The sequence below is a fragment of the Nerophis lumbriciformis genome, linkage group LG28 (genome assembly GCF_033978685.3).
Source record: "Nerophis lumbriciformis linkage group LG28, RoL_Nlum_v2.1, whole genome shotgun sequence".
Classification (NCBI taxonomy): domain Eukaryota; kingdom Metazoa; phylum Chordata; class Actinopteri; order Syngnathiformes; family Syngnathidae; genus Nerophis; species Nerophis lumbriciformis.
In genome coordinates, this window is record NC_084575.2 from 4611160 (window position 1) to 4628138 (window position 16979).

The window sequence follows — 16979 nt, forward strand, 5'->3', positions numbered from 1 at the left end:
TTTATTTACATTTATGAGTTAGAATTAGGGCTGGGTGATGTATGGAATATACTGGATATATCGTGGGTTTGTCTCTGTGCGATATAGAAAATGACTATATGGTGATATTGGAGTATACGTTCTCACACAGTTGCTTTTAGCTGCAGGCATTACACTACAGGCTCTTCTCACTCTTTCTTGTCTCTCCTTCTCACAGAGACATAAAACAAGCGCACCTTCTTACATACGTCACATACTGTCACGTGTGCAACGTCATATGTTCTCACGGAGCAGACAGGTAGCGGCATGGTAACGTTAGCTGTAGTGCTAGTGATAATACGAGAGAAAGAAGGTGCCAATCTGGTAACAAATGAAGGAATAATTCATTCCCAAGACAAACAGCAGGGGGTCCATCGTCTGACGGTGGTTTGGCTTCAAGCGGGTAGATGGTGAACAAGTATGCGGCAAAAGCGTTGCTACAAAAAGTAGCAGCACTGCATCATTTGAAAAGTCACCCGCTAGAGAATGAAGAGTGCCTGAAACTCTGCATGTCAACATCTCCGTTCAGTGCCACACCCACAAAATGCCCAAGCAACCATTTCCACATCAACACCGTATGAAACAAATAGTCAACAACAGAAGGAGATAACGTCCGCAGGAACCTACCACATAGTGAAGGACATACACTATTTGATTTCCTATTATGAAGCTCATTTTTATTTGACACTTATTGAAATATCTTGTGTGACATCATGCACAAAAGTGCACCTTATTTGTTTTAAACTATTGTAGTGGCGTTCTGTACAAATAATTTAGTGTTGTTTTGATATGTCATCTTAGTGACATCATGCACAAAAGTGCACTAATAGCTTGTTTTAAAATGTCTCTGACAATCTTGCACTTTCTGTTTTGAAATGACATGAATGTTTGTGCCACTGCTTAATAACTGTTTAATAAATACACTTTTGCTAAATTGACTTAGTTGTGATTTCCTTCTCTGCATGAAAGTTTAAAAGTAGCATATATTAATGCAGTATGAAGAAGAATGTTTTAATGTAGACACATAGAATCATCATACTGCTGTCATTATATGCATCAAGTGTTCATTCAAGTCTAAGGCAAAATATCCACATATATATGGTGTATCATGACATGGACTAAACATATCCACATATATATGGTGTATCGTGACATGGACTAAACATATCCACATATAAATGGTGTATCGTGACATGGCCTAAACATATCCACATATATATGGTGTATCGTGACATGGACTAAACATATCCACATATATATGGTGTATCGTGACATGGACTAAACATATCCACATATATATGGTGTATCGTGACATGGCCTAAACATATCCACATATATATGGTGTACCGTGACATGGCCTAAACATATCCACATATATATGGTGTATGGTGACATGGACTAAACATATCCACATATATATGGTGTATGGTGACATGGACTAAACATATCCACATATATATGGTGTATCATGACATGGACTAAACACATCCACATATATATGGTGTATGGTGACATGGACTAAACATATCCACATATATATGGTGTATGGTGACATGGACTAAACATATCCACATATATATGGTGTATGGTGACATGGACTAAACATATCCACATATATATGGTGTATGGTGACATGGACTAAACATATCCACATATATATGGTGTATGGTGACATGGACTAAACATATCCACATATATATGGTGTACCGTGACATGGACTAAACATATCCACATATATAAGGGTGTATTGTGACATGAACTAAACACATCCACCAGCTCTAGTTAGAATTTATTTTTTATTTTTTTTTAATATAGCCATCGTCATGTCTTTTATAATGATTGTGAACGATAGAAAAATTCCCCCAAAAGTGCAGTTCCCCTCTAAATTCCAATGATTAGATTTAAGACTTGAAGTGTAAGTGGAACACAGATATGTCCTGAAAGGATGCACCCATTTTTTAAATCTTCACTAAGCTGTGCCACCAACATTGTCTCACTTAGCTCATTAAGCAAACTACCAGGGTGAGTGAGTCCTTTTAAACCTTCATAGACCTCGTTGTTACTTCTGACCAGTCTAAGATCACCACAAGTGGAACTACTGTATGCGGCTGAAGTGATCATTCCATCATTTTCTATACCCATAAAGAACATAGAACCGAGGCTGATGACCACAAAACAAGCGAAGCTACAATCCTTAAGACCTAGACTAGCAAGGCTTTCAATGACAAACTGGCAAATTAAGACTCGCCTGGTACTTGCAAGTACACAGGTTTTTGGGTCAATTCCTAACCTCAGAAAAGTAGATAACGTCACAGTCAAAGTGGGTGACAATATTATAACAAACAAAAATGAGATTATCTATCTTGGCTGCATCGTAGAGACTAATCTCTCCAGTGAAAAAATGACTACTAAGGTAGTCAAAGAATCAACCGACAAATTATGTTCTTACTAGTGTTGTCCCGATACCAATATTTTGGTACCGGGACCTGTACCAAAATGTATTTCGATACTTTTTGATACTTTTCTAAATAGAAAGGACCACAAAAAAGTGCATTATTGGCTTTATTTTAACAAAAAATCTTAGTGCACATTAAACATATGTTTCTTATTGCAAGTTTGTCCTAAAATAAAATAGTGAACTTACTAGACAACTTGTCTTTCAGTTGGAAGTAAACAAACAAAGGCTCCTAATTGAGTCTGCTGACATATGCAGTAACATATTGTGTCATTTATCTACCTATTATTTTGTCAAAATTATTAAGGACAAGTGGTACACAATGGATTATTAATCTACTTCTTCATTTACTGTTAATATCTGCTTATTTTCTGTTTTAACATGTGCTATCTACACTTCTGTTAAAATTTAATAATCACTTATTCCTCTGTTGTTTGATACTTTACATTACTTTTGGATGATATCACAAATTTGGGTATCAATCTGATACCAAGTAGTTACAGGATCATACATTGGTCATATTCAAAGTCCTCATGTGTCCAGGGACATATTTACTGACTTTATAAACATAATATATTTTATTTTTAAACAAAAGAAGATGTTGTGATGCCAAAAAATATTGATATAATCATAGAAATAGTACTTTTTACAGGCGGTATAGTACCAAATATGATTCATTAGTATTGGGGTACTACACCAATACTGGTATACCGTACAACCCTAGTTCTTACATAGTAGGATCACCCCGCTGGTGGGTAGAAATACACTTAAGACTCTAACACAAGCACTCATTTAACCCCACTTTGACTACAGAGTTCATGTTTGATACCGTGACGCCTTAAAAGCCCTGAAAAACAAACTCCAGACAGCCAAAACAACATGATTGGGCTTCTACTCAACCGTCCTTCTCGGGCTCACATTTCTGCCAACCATTTCAGAGTACAGCTTCTTGCAGTTGGTCTGGTGTACAAGATACACCATACTACTAAAATACCCATGTATTGCAACTACCCAGAGGTAGTTGTACAAATCACATTCAACCCAGATTTCACTACGAAAAAGGTTCTAAATCGTTTTCCTGCTATCCCACCAAAATGTGGAACTCCCTATCAAAAAGAGAAGACATTACAGGTTGCGGCTACTCGTAACTGGGACTATACAAAGCCTTTTGCTTATTGTAAATTATAATTTCATTTATTATCTTGCAGTATATTTGTATTTTAAATGCTAATTTATACATAGTAATGTGAGTTGAAAAATATTTTAACTGAAACCATCTCAGGCTTTCTTGTAGCAGCAGGGTTTCCCGCAGCGTTTTGTTGTTAAGGCGGCCTTAACAACAAAGAGCCAACCCCCAGACTAACGTCTTAACAGGATCTCCAGCCACACGTGCGCATTTAAAAAACTATTACTGTCCCCAAGCAAACGCATACACTGAATGTCATACACATGCCAAAATACTGGGGGTGCTGTAGCCTAGGACTTAAGACCATTTTAGCCAATCAGAAACATCCAAAACGTCATTTCCGGAGGCGGCATATAGCAAAAATGGCGGGTCACGGCAATAAATAATTATTAGTAGAGCTACTTTTAGCATTGTTTTGGAGCTTAAAGTTAACAAAACTCAACAAAGTGTTGACTGGTAAACTTGCCAGTCCAAGTCTGGTGACATTCTTACCCTATTTTGGAACGGTACGGACTTGGAGGGACATCTGAGGAATTTCCTCATCGGAAAGAGGACATGACAAAAACAACTATCGACACTAAACTGAAAGTGATTGGTGGAAAGTACAGACAAGCAGTGGACGCAGGTGGAAGAAGTGGTTACGCTAGAGTTGTTTTGCTGTACTTCCAAATATGCCAGCAGATCTGGGGCGGTTCTCCATCAACTACACCCATTCCATTTGGAATAGAAACATCAGATATTGACACAAGCTCTCACAGGAGTTGGGATTCTCTATTCACCCTTGACAGCCTGGTCACAGACAAAGATATGCCCAATGATGTACAAGAGCAGCAAGATTCCAATAGGAACTATCCACAACCTTCTGTGGTGAAAGAGAGAAGAGCTGTAATTCAGGTATGTGGGCGCTAACTTCATTGCTAGGAAGTAATATTGTTAAAAGGCAGATAGATGTGGCATCAAAACATTTTTATATGAACTGCACTGCAATTCCAAATGCTCTCAGATGACCACTTTCAACAATGTGGAATCATATTTGTTTGAATATGATCATTGTTTGACAACAGTGTGACAAAAATACTTGCTTTGGAATCAGAAGTCAAGATGGCAAGCATAAATTAAAGTTCAGCTGTTTTACATGTATTTAAATAGGCTTGTAATAAAAATGCTTTGAGTAGTTTCTTGTAATAAATAATATTGAGTTAAGTAAAACCGCAGTTGCATTAAAATTGTTTTTTCTGTCCAAATTAAAATACCTCAAAGTGTTTTATTGACACACATTGTTTCCTGTCGATGTTGAGGGCCATTTGACATGTTGTAAATAACATGTCACTATCTTACACCTGTGCTAAAGTGGCTTTATCCCAAATAATGTAATCATGATTTTTGAATGTAATTTTGTAAAAAATCCTTATAAAATGTTTATATAAGGATTAACTAACACATTTTCTGGGGGAAACACTGAGCAGTGAATGTGTACCGTGATGAAAGTGTAGCCTTTCCTAAGCAAACTTCTCATAACTCCTTCAATCAACCAATCACACATTGTTACAAACTGAGAGGAACATCAACCTCAAACTGTCTCGTTTTCACGAAGAATCTAAATGAAAGCATTGCATCATCCCCACAAGACAAACCATCTTCCTATTAAGTTCAACTTAAAGTACCAATGATTGTCACACACACACACTAGGTGTGGCAAAATGATTCTCTGCATTTGACCCATCACCCTTGATCATCCCCTGGGAGGTGAGGGGAGCAGTGAGCAGCAGCGGTGCCCGCTCCCGGGAATCATTTTTGGTGATTCAACCCTCATTTTCAACCCTTAACGCTGAGTGCCAAACAGGGAGGTTATGGCTTCCATTTAATATAGTCTTTGGTAGGACTTGGCTGGGGTTTGAACTCACAACCTACCCATCAGTGCGGACACTCTATAACCACTAGGCCACTGATTGACCATCTACTGAAGAAAGGTGTTATTAGTAAAATATAAAGTTAGTAAAGATGTGAGAGTAAGAAGTCAACAAACCTGTTCTGTGTAACACAACTTGATGTTTCTTGAAAACAGCGTCCAGTAGTTGATTGTTCTCCTCTTTTGTTCTAGAAAGTTCCGCCTCGTATTCTGCTATCGTTCTTTCTAACACTACAAATATTTCTTCAACGGCAGCAGTTAGTCGCTGATCCACCAACGCTCTCAACATGTGTAATGTAGACATTTTCACACAATCACAACACTTTACTCTCACACTTGATCTCTACTTAGCGATGTGTTGATAACTTCTCTTAGCAGCTAACAAGCTAAGCTAACTAGCGAGCTAAGCTAACTAACAATAAACGAGCACGAGAAGCGGCAAAGTGCTTCTAGCGCATCGAGACGATTTTATCCTTGAATAAAGAATCAAAAATGTATTTTATACGACGTAAATATTTCAAACTAAAGAATAAATAATAAGACTGACTTATTAGCGTCCTTCTGGCTTCTTTCTGCGTCAATGTGCTTTCACGACAGTTGGCACGCTTGACGTTACAAGACGGTTCTGCTCTCGTCTATGACTGCTCTGCTCTCGCGAGATGTGTCATGCGCAGAAGACTCAAAGCTTTGTAGTAAATCAGGAGCGTGATCACTTTTGGATTTTCTACATTTATTTTGTATTATTGACTTTGTTAAAACTGTTGTTTGTAATAAAATTAAAATGATTAGTTTTATTATTGTGTTGTAATTGTTGTATTAACTAAAATGATGTATATATTGTTGTATTATTCACCAATAAGTCCATACATGTTGGTCCTGTGTTTTATTCTGATGATAATGAAAAATGAGGTAAAAGCCAAAGTGAAAGTGAAACTAAGCTACTGCCTCTCGCCTACACGTCAATTTATTGTGCGGTAGCCAAAAGTCACCAGTAGATGGCAGTACAGTATTGTAAAGTCCTACATATAGAACCATTGAAATGTTGCTGGTCATATTAATAAAACGCTAAATCCTTTATTTTTGACAAAATACCTCTAGTAGTGATACAAATGTGCTCTGGGAAAATAATATTATTTCCTTTGTTTGGCTTGAAAGAACCCTGCAAAAAATGTTCTATAGAATTTCTAAAGAATATCTCTATAGAATTTCTAATGAACTTTAGGACCGAAGTTCTATAGAATTTCTAAAGAATATCTCTATAGAATTTCTAATGAACTTTAGGACCGAAGTTCTATAGAACAGGATTCTAAAGAATGGTTCTATAGAACATGGTTCTAAAGAATGGTTCTATAGAACAGGGTTCTAAAGAATGGTTCTATAGAACAGGGTTCTAAAGAATGGTTCTATAGAACAGGGTTCTAAAGAATGGTTCTATAGATCTCCTCTAAAGAATAGTGCTATAGAAGAAAGTTCTAAAGAGTAGTTCTATAGAACAGGCTCCTATGGAATGGCTTTCTGTGGAATACGGTTCAGAATGATGTAGAAATGATTGGGCAGGCATTCTACAAAATCTGTGGTCTAACACTGGCAATGGAGAAAGACAAATATTGCAGTTGAATGAATGTTGACTTGTATTTATTATATACATGTAACTCAAATCTTGACGTAATAAATAAATGTCAGCAGCATAAATCAACATGATCACCGCGCTTCCCCGACTGTTAGAGACGGCTAGACGTCCAGCAGAATTTGTTTCTGAGGCCTTCTTTTTTTCCCATTTTCTGCGCAATGTTCAGTTTCACTCCAATGATTTTCTTTATCACATTTGCTTCACTTGAGGGATGGAGCTTCTTCACAAAATCTGAAAGATCAATAAAATATACCAGAATTAGTGTCTGCAGACACCAAGACACTAGCTGTCATGCAATGAGTTACACTATGGCATTTTTCAGCTCGATAAAGAGAGTGATGTCTATCATTTAATCAATGCAATGGATAGTCAACACACTGCATACATTGCATATCACGCGTTTCTATGCTGTAAGGCACTTGCACTGCTTGACGCACACAAAATCATATGTGGTGCAATCATGCCAGGCTTTACGAACTGCAACAAATCTGTATCAAATTCTGACAGTGCATGTACACTATTCATTAGCTATATAGAAAATCCATTCAGTGTGTGAAATATTTTTCAAATTATTTTCAGGATTTCACTTTCTTGTGAATCTTGTTGTGTACTTGATGGGTGTCCCCAATGGCGTTCGAACAATCACGAAAGTGCATTAATAGAATTCTAATAAAAATATTTAACTTCAATCTGATTGAAACCATATCCACATCGGGAAGGGGATCTGACACATTCCCTATCTAAAAGTCGTTCACTTCTCAACTTGCAGCAGAACTCACGGAAATTCCCGACGCTAGTTGTTAAATAGTAAGGCGGAGAATGCCGATATAAGATATCAAACGAGAAAAAGGTGTAGATATCCGTGCGCTGCGGTTTTTGCTTTGTCACTTGATGTTGGTTTCCGACGAGATCAAAGCTAATGTGACCACCCATGCCTATAAATCTGTCAAAACGAACATCTCGCAGTCAATTCATGGACCAAGCAGACTGGAAGCTATGGATATCTATACTTCATGCCAAACGATCACGGAACGACTTGGAGATAGGAAAAGGGTCAGATCCACTTCCCTGATGTGGATATGGTTTTAATCAGATTGATTTAACTTATACTCACCAATAATAGCAGACACTTTCTTGTCATCCAGTTTTGGTTTCTCATGCTTATCCTTAAAAGCATTGGATTTTTTTCCTGTCAAGCTGCTGTTGGCCAGCTCCTCTCTGGCAGAGCGACAGCAGGACGTCGAGCTGATAGTATTGTTGCCTGACGTGATAAGTCGTCCATCTTCATTAGCAGGCCAGGAAGTCCTTTAATAGAAAAAAGTACATTGTGATGCAGACACAATAAAAAAAAAAAATACATTAATAACATGAAGCTGGCGATATCCAAACCGCTCGGCTCTAACCCCAGCTATCATAATGTAAGGGTATTTTGATAGGAATCTTGTTCAAGTCAAGGGAAACATGGTAAGGAAGCAATCAAAGATGAAAAATATATATAACCATATATATTAATTCATCCTGACCACGCGAAGATTTAATATTTGTCGGTCAAGTATTAATCAGATATCCAGCTGAGACAAAATATCAAGAAGGAAGGGACGTAACTCTTGCTAATATAAGAGAAACACACAAAAACGGACGGACAGACAGACAAACAAACAAGTACCATATGTCCTCCCCTTATTTAGAGGGGAGGACATCACAACTTAGGATGTTGTATATGCAACAGTTCTGAAATTATCCCAAATCATAAATGGATTTTTATTGGAAAAAAGGGGCATAACTCTGGAAAATATTGTCCGAGACGACTCATTTTCGATAGGCTTCTTGTTACACTAAGATAAATAGATGTAACAAGTTTGGTTTCCGTACATGAAACGATTCTGTAAATATTGCGGTGACGGATGGACAGCCGTACATGACGACAATACCCGTAGGCCAAAGTTAGATGAAAATACAGTAATAAGAAAGTTATTTCATACATCGACATGTAAGCATATTTTCCATCAACCTATGATAATTACAATAACATACTTCTAGAATAAGAAAACCTACCTTCAACAACCCTCAATGCATCTCGAAGGGATTTGTTTTCCTCTCTCAACTGGAGGACTTCCTTCTTCAGGGATTCCATTTCTGTACATGTATCTTTCGGTGAAGTTCTTCCCAGCTGAAAATGTCAAAATAGTAAATCAAATGAAATAATTTGTATTATGATTAATTTGGGCGCTCATATGTTTTCCGGAAGCAATTTGTCCTGGATACGGCCCTGACAGCACCATATAAGTTTTACATGTATAAGCAACCTTGTAGGCACATTAATTTGAATATGCTACATGTACATGTAGCAGTAAGCCATTCACACAGTAGGCACTGTTCATCAGGTATTTGTAGTGTTATTTTCATATAAGTAAAAGTATAAACTTGTGTTTTAAACCAGTTGCCAGGGATGCAATTTTTACGTCCTCGATTTCAAATGAATGCTAGGCACTTGTGATTGTTTGCCTCGAGAGGGTGCTTTGATTAACCAATAAAATCCTATTCTATTCTATTCATGTACTCACAGCAGCAAGTTGGGCCTTCAATTGTGCCCGAGCATCATATCCCACAGCTGTACGGCTTACTTTCCTCTTTTTCTTCTGAAAAATCAAGATTAACAAGAAAACGTGTTCAGTTCTTTTATATGCCATTGAAGTGAAGAAATATGTTTGCAGAAATGATAGATTTTCGAGTACATGCAGAAAGTCTGTCAACACCTCAATTTGTCTTGAATATTATTCTGTCTGAGTTGGTCGAATTGAATCAAAATATTCAATAACTTTAAAGCCTACAATGAAACATGATTTGATTAACTTTTATGATAAAGAAAAACTGACAAGGTACTTCAAAAGTATGGGATTGAATCCTACAAAACCTCACACAGTTGAAACACCACTGAAATAGTGAGTGAGTGAATTAACGTTTAACGTCGCTTTCAACACTATTTCGGTCATATCGCGACACCACTGAAATAAAAGTACCTGCTGTCTGTCAGATAGAGTCTCCTCGTCACTTTCATCCTTGCTCTCACTGTCTGATGACCAAGACTTTGGCTGTTTGTTTCTCTTGCCTCTGCCATATTCCAAATCACCAGTAAGGGGTACCGGTACATCCTTGCCATCCTGAGCGGCTTTCAAATATGGCGTCAGTTCACGTGTGTCTTCTGTGTAAAAACAAATATGTGCCACATTAAGCTAAATTAAACTGTACAGTTAGTCATACATTTCAGCAGCAGATTGTTATCACTAAATTACTTTGGTATACCTACAGTTCTGATGATTCAGAAATTCACCTCAGCGAGAAACAAATTTCACCTTACTTTCCCTTATTTACAGGCTTACAGCCATATTAAAAAATTGTCAAGGTTAAGTCTGTACTATCATGACAATCACCTCAGCATTGCAGATTGAAACATTCAGTATACCAGGGCTGCACTGATGAGAAATTACTATCAATCATGGAAGAAAAAAAATTATATTAATTAAATTTAACTTTACATAAACAAAGTCGAAAGTTCAAGGTGTAAAATCAGAAGTACATTAAATATATCTATATTTATATGTACTTCTGGTAAAACGTATACTTTTTACTGAATTGAATTGAAAAGTTTTCAACTGTTTATTAATTACCACCAAATCTCAGAATTCTTGCCACGTATTTGGTTTGTGACTGCTTCCTTCCTCCTGCTTTGTTGAGTGGCCATGGAACTTGGACTTCTTCATCACTGTCCCAATTTTCTCCATTCATCTTCTCTCGAGAACCGCGTGGTTAATATACTATATTTCGTCTCGATGATCATCCTCCCCTTGCTTCCGTTTGGCGACCTGACTGGGGGCCAAACTCCTTCTCTGTGTGATCACACAAGCCTGACGTTACAAACAATGGAGGGATGATAATAATAATAATAATAATAATAATAATAAATTAGGCTAGTTTTGCTAGCTCACCATTTCCGCCCGTGCCTCGAAGCTGCTGTTTGGCTCAACGTTAGCCCGCTTGTGACGTCTCGCATCGCGCCTAGAAGACCCTAAACCTAAATGTGATGTTTAAGCCAACAAAGTTACCGTCAATGAACTCCGACGTGACTTGGGCAGTTTAGAAAGAGCGAGTGAAGTCAACATGGACGTTGTGGCCGCCATCACCAACTCAAACTGCCCGCGAAATCTGCTTTGCAACTACGGCAAGCGCGAAGGGGAAAAATAAATAATTTAAAAAAAAAAGTTGATTTGAAACATATTCGCACTTATTAGTGTCGGATATGAGAAACATTGATACAACGCGATTATTACCAACTATACATGAATTTGGTTGTGATTGCAGCCTTAAAACAGTTTTGTTATTTTAGCAGTTCTATCCATCTATCATGTTTGGGGGGGGGGGGGGGGGGGTTTGTAATGTTACGGCGGGAAAAGTAGTAAACTAAATATAACATTGAACCATGCTTTTGAAAATGTATACATTTAAATCCTGGCAAATACTGACTTTTAACAATATAAATTGTTACTTACATGAGTTCGGTAAAGTGTTTTCCTATTGGGCTCCGTGAAGAAACGTGTCTGGGCTTGTTCTTCCACAGCTGCATGCAGGTACGTGGGCGGGTCCTGACGTTTTAGGTCTGATTTAAACCTTTGAACTGAGTTTTGCTAAATCAATTTATGTTGGAAGTCCAATAAAATTAATTTTATCACATAAAAAAGTAAGTTACGAAAATATTCACACTTTTTACTTATAGATAACTCAAAAACTCTAAAAATAAAAATAAATTGATTTATTGGAATAAATATACTTTTAAAAATAAAGTCTGCCGAAGTTCTGGGTGTCCGCCTTGAAATGACACCTCACAATTTTGAATGATACAAAATTAACATTTTCATAATTGAGGGAGACATCCTGCATTGTTCAAAAAACAAGCTCAAGTCTGGTGAATCAACTTAGTGAGATTAATCAATGCTATGGTGATAGCGCTGCTGCCATTTTATAGAATTTTATTCCATGGAACAATCTATAGAACTTTCAGCAGATAAAGGATAATGTCTATAGAATTTCTGTTAGACATTCTATAGAATGCCCAGTTCTATAGAACAATCTATAGACCTTTCAGCAGATAAAGTAATGTCTATAGAATTTCTGTTAGACATTCTATAGAATGCCCAGTTCTATAGAACAATCTATGGACTTTTCATCAGATAATGTAATGTCTATAGAATTTCTATAGGATATTCTATAGAATTCCCAGCTCTATAGAACAGTGAAAAGACCTTCCAGCACATGAAGCTGATGTCTATAGAATTTCTATAGAATTTTGAATACATATTCTATAGAATCTTCAGTTCTAAAGAAATTCCGACGAAATTCTATAGCGTTCTATATATTTCTATAGAGATTCTATAGAACATTTTTTGCAGGGTGAGTTAAGACCTTTGTTAGTTCGGAATCTGGGTTTAACGTGGTTAGTGGAGCTCCCCCTGGTGTTGTGGTTATGGCGGTCATTTACGTTAAGGAAGTAGTTTGACATGTACTTCGGTATCAGGGAGGTGTAGCAGATTTTATAGACTCACTGTTTTACATTGTTGTGTTCATATATGTTTATATTGTTCACAAAATGATAGTCAAAATCATTTAATGATCTTGAAAACTTTCCCTGTATTTACTGGTTGGTGTGATCAATACCAACATGTACAGTAACGCCCACAAACACTTGCACTTTGTCAGCAAAGTTCTTGTGACAAAGAAAAGAAAAGAAGAATGTTGCTGAGCTAATGCCCCGCCTATCCTCCCCCGAGCCACTAACCACTTCATCTGGGACACAAAGGACAAGACAAAACTTCAACACTAAATGTATGCATCCTTTCCAACGGCCACTGGGGGGCAGTAGAGGTAACTATTCCAGCAAGGTTTTACAAAGTGTTTTACAAGGTCTGACTCAAATTGTCTACCTGGTCTGTGTGACTACACTCTGGCAACCCATGTTGTCTGTTATAGTCCTCAAACATACATGTTGCTACTGTAAAGGCACGCTGGAAAAGGTTGACATAGCGTGTGAAGTAGTCCCTAACCACAAGTACACACCTGTTGCCCTGAGATGTAACAGGTAACTCAGTAATATTCATAGCGGCAGGTCCTATCATGTTGGAATGTACCATCTTTATCTTTCATGATGGTCACTGCGGTTAAGTGGCTTGGATCAAGCGTCCAGTCAATGTTTGGCTTTACCGTGTCAAATTTCACATTACACTTTCCTTTTCTTGGATGCTTGTAATGGCCATAGGGGTCCATCGAGGCGTATATATATAATGAATATTGCCAGTCACACATGTTGTGTGTAAGTCACGTGATACATGTTGTGTGTAAGTCACGTGATACATGTTGTGTGTAAGTCACGTGATACATGTTGTGTGTAAGTCACGTGATACATGTTGTGTGTAAGTCACGTGATACATGTTGTGTGTAAGTCACGTGATACATGTTGTGTGTAAGTCACGTGATACATGTTGTGTGTAAGTCACGTGATACATGTTGTATGTAAGTCACGTGATACATGTTGTGTGTAAGTCACGTGATACATGTTGTGTGTAAGTCACGTGATACATGTTGTGTGTAAGTCACGTGATACATGTTGTGTGTAAGTCACCTGATACATGTTGTGTGTAAGTCACGTGATACATGTTGTGTGTAAGTCACGTGATACATGTTGTGTGTAAGTCACGTGGTACATGTTGTGTGTAAGTCACGTGATACATGTTGTGTGTAAGTCACGTGATACATGTTGTGTGTAAGTCACGTGATACATGTTGTGTGTAAGTCACGTGATACATGTTGTGTGTAAGTCACGTGATACATGTTGTGTGTAAGTCACGTGATACATGTTGTGTGTAAGTCACGTGATACATGTTGTGTGTAAGTCACGTGATACATGTTGTGTGTAAGTCACGTGATACATGTTGTGTGTAAGTCACATGATACATGTTGTGTGTAAGTCACGTGTGTAAGATGCCAAAAAGAGATGTGAGTTGTTTTCAAGGCTTTGGTCCTGAAAAGATGGAAGGCTTTTGCTGGGCGCGGTGGATATTTGGAATGGAAGAAACCTTGGAGGGGACCACAAGTGGTAATGATGATGCCAGCCTATTTCATCCTAAACTTCATTGCAAAAGGACGCTTTCTTCTTTCCTCTATCTTTTTCCGGAAAAACATTTCGGCGACGGGGTTTTCAATGTAAAAGCTTTAATTTGCATTTTCTTTGCAGCCGACTTGCTTCCTCTCGTCGAAACCAGGAAGTATCCTTCGGCCCGTTCAATCCCGGGTTGGGGTTGATGGAAGGAGTTTGGAAAAAAAAACAAAAGTGAGAAAAGTTGGCCCCCCCGCAACGGTCCCCTTTCCTCTTTGGTCCGGGGTCCCCCCTTACGACTGTCCTTCGCCATTCTTTCCTCTTCTTTTTTAATATTTGTACAAAACGTCACTCGCCCAAAAAAAAGAAAAGTTTTCGAAAAATGTGGTAGGGGGGGGGGGCTCCAACACTTTTGCCACTTTACGCTCGGTGGTAGAAAAAAAGTTTTCGTGCTCGACTTGAGTCCAGCTTTTCTTCCATGTTAAAATCAGTAATGATAACAATCTTTTTTCGTGTTTTTCTGAGGTAAAAAAAAGGCCCTTTATAAAAAATCTTTGACCTGGTCCTGGCTATTTGGGCGTGCTTCAGTTGGGACGAAAAAAGCATGTAAAGGATCTTGGACTGTTTTGGACAAAAAGCCTTCCCACCTGACTTGTCAATGAGCTGCAGAGACTGAGAGGGCATCATCTTCTACCACCACAAAACAAATGAAGCAAGAAAAGTCTTTTCCCAACCTTGAAAAGGGAAGAGGCGGAGAGAAGCAGTTTGTCGCTACATGCGGAAACAAATGCCAAATGGTGTGTGCATCATCTAATAGTGGCCTTCAGATTTCTGTCCTGGGAGTTAAAGACATACACTTGGTTGTCTCCGGTACTGAGAAAGACATGATTCCGTAGTAAGGAGCCCACTTTCACAATACACCACTGTGAGAAATAAGCAAACTCCTTCCTTCCATCTTTATTTACAGCGGAAGAGAGACCACCACTGTTTCCCGCGCCTCAAATTCTGACCAATAGCAGTTTGCATTTAGCGGTAGTCGCGTCATCAAGTCTTTATTTTGTCTCTTACTGTGGTGTTGTCTTTATTTTGATATGGCATACAGGATGTGATGTTATTATGCTTGACACATTGACTCCTCTGGAGAATAAATTGATCATTACAACTCATATTAGTCGATTAAAGAAAGGGAAATTTGGTTTGATTTATTGTTTGAAATACTTAAACTATAGTATTGTTGTTACTTCAATGTTGACGCCAATCAAGCACTTGATGGCGTTGTGTTGCTAGACTAGGAAGCGGAAGTAGCGTTCATGAGGAGTTTCCATCATACAATTATTGATATTGTCTCTCAGTATGCAAAATAAAGGGACTTTGATTTATTGCATCAAATGTTAGTTGTAGTACTTAGATGTTTTTCTTCAACAGTTGGGCAAGACAACCACAAGGTGGCGTAGGCCGCACCAGCACTTGTGTGGCTCAACCATGAAGAAGAAAACTATCCAATCAAAACATTTTCAAGAAAACTGTCATATTTCAATTCGCTTTGCTTGTTTTTTTTTTTTTGCCATTTGTACAACTTTTATCCGGCTTTTAAATCAAGCCCAAATGGAGCTTTTTAACGAAAGTGATACATTTATGATGTTGAAAAGAAGTCAGTTTTAATTGTAAACACTGCAGATAAAATGACAAGACGCATGTAGCAGCTTTTTGTTTATAGCATTTCTTTGTTGCAAAGTAGTGTTGTTGAAGCAAGTCTTTAACTCTTTCATTGTTAATCATCAAATGTAAATAAACAAATGTAGATACTTTTTCTTATGCCTTCTGATCTCTCTCTCTCTCTCTCTCTCTCTCTCTCTCTCTCTCTCTCTCTCTCTCTCTCTCTCTCTCTCTCTCTCTTAAATTTGCAAAAAAGTTTATAGTTAAAATGTTTGCAACATAACTTTCAAGCCATGCTTGTTTAAACTAATGTAAATTACTGATAATCAATGCTATCGCCTCAAATTGGCTATCATTAATTCAGTGTAGGGTTATAGACATCGTGTTGAAATCCCATGCTGTTCCAGGCACTGTAGCTGTCAGTCAAGGTGCCTGTTTGTTAAATAGGAGATGTTGGGCTCAAATCCCGTCAGTGTCTTGATGATTTTTCTGTAACACTTTCTCAGTTTGTTTTCAAACCACATGAATGCAAGCCAAATTCTATTCGTTTTGAATAAAATCCCAATGGATCCACAGAGTTTGATGTTTACTGCAATGTTTTCTTCAAAAAAATGCCATTTTGAATGTGGATTGAACCAGGACTCAGAAAGAAACACTACTTCAGATGGGTTCCAAATCACTTTGTTACAAGTAGTTTGTCTGGATATTCACCAGAGTAAGCATCCTGGAGTTTAAGACAGCAGAGTGGCGCAGCGGAAGCGTGCTGGGCCCATAACCCAGAGGTCGATGGATCGAAACCATCCTCTGCTATGATTTAGGTTTCAGTTGTCTATTTGACTGGTTCTTAATTTGAAAGCAAGGCCAACACTCATTCAGACTGCAGCTGTCTTCTCTAACTCTTTGGGAATTACACCTATGATTCCTGCTAAAAGAGAGGTTAAACATCTTATAAGTCAATCTAAACAGTACAGTTGCAATCCA

General features: G+C 37.9%; 1 long non-coding RNA gene across 1 annotated transcript; it reads right to left on the minus strand.

The window, feature by feature from the left end:
* Positions 1 to 10342: 10342 nt before the first annotated feature.
* On the minus strand, positions 10343 to 12172 carry LOC133570715 (uncharacterized). Its single transcript, XR_009810237.2, has 4 exons — positions 11746 to 12172; positions 11185 to 11270; positions 10867 to 11085; positions 10343 to 10400 (listed from the first exon to the last, which is right to left on the minus strand). It is a non-coding gene; the product is annotated as an uncharacterized lncRNA (long non-coding RNA).
* Between the last annotated feature and the right edge of the window lie 4807 nt (positions 12173 to 16979).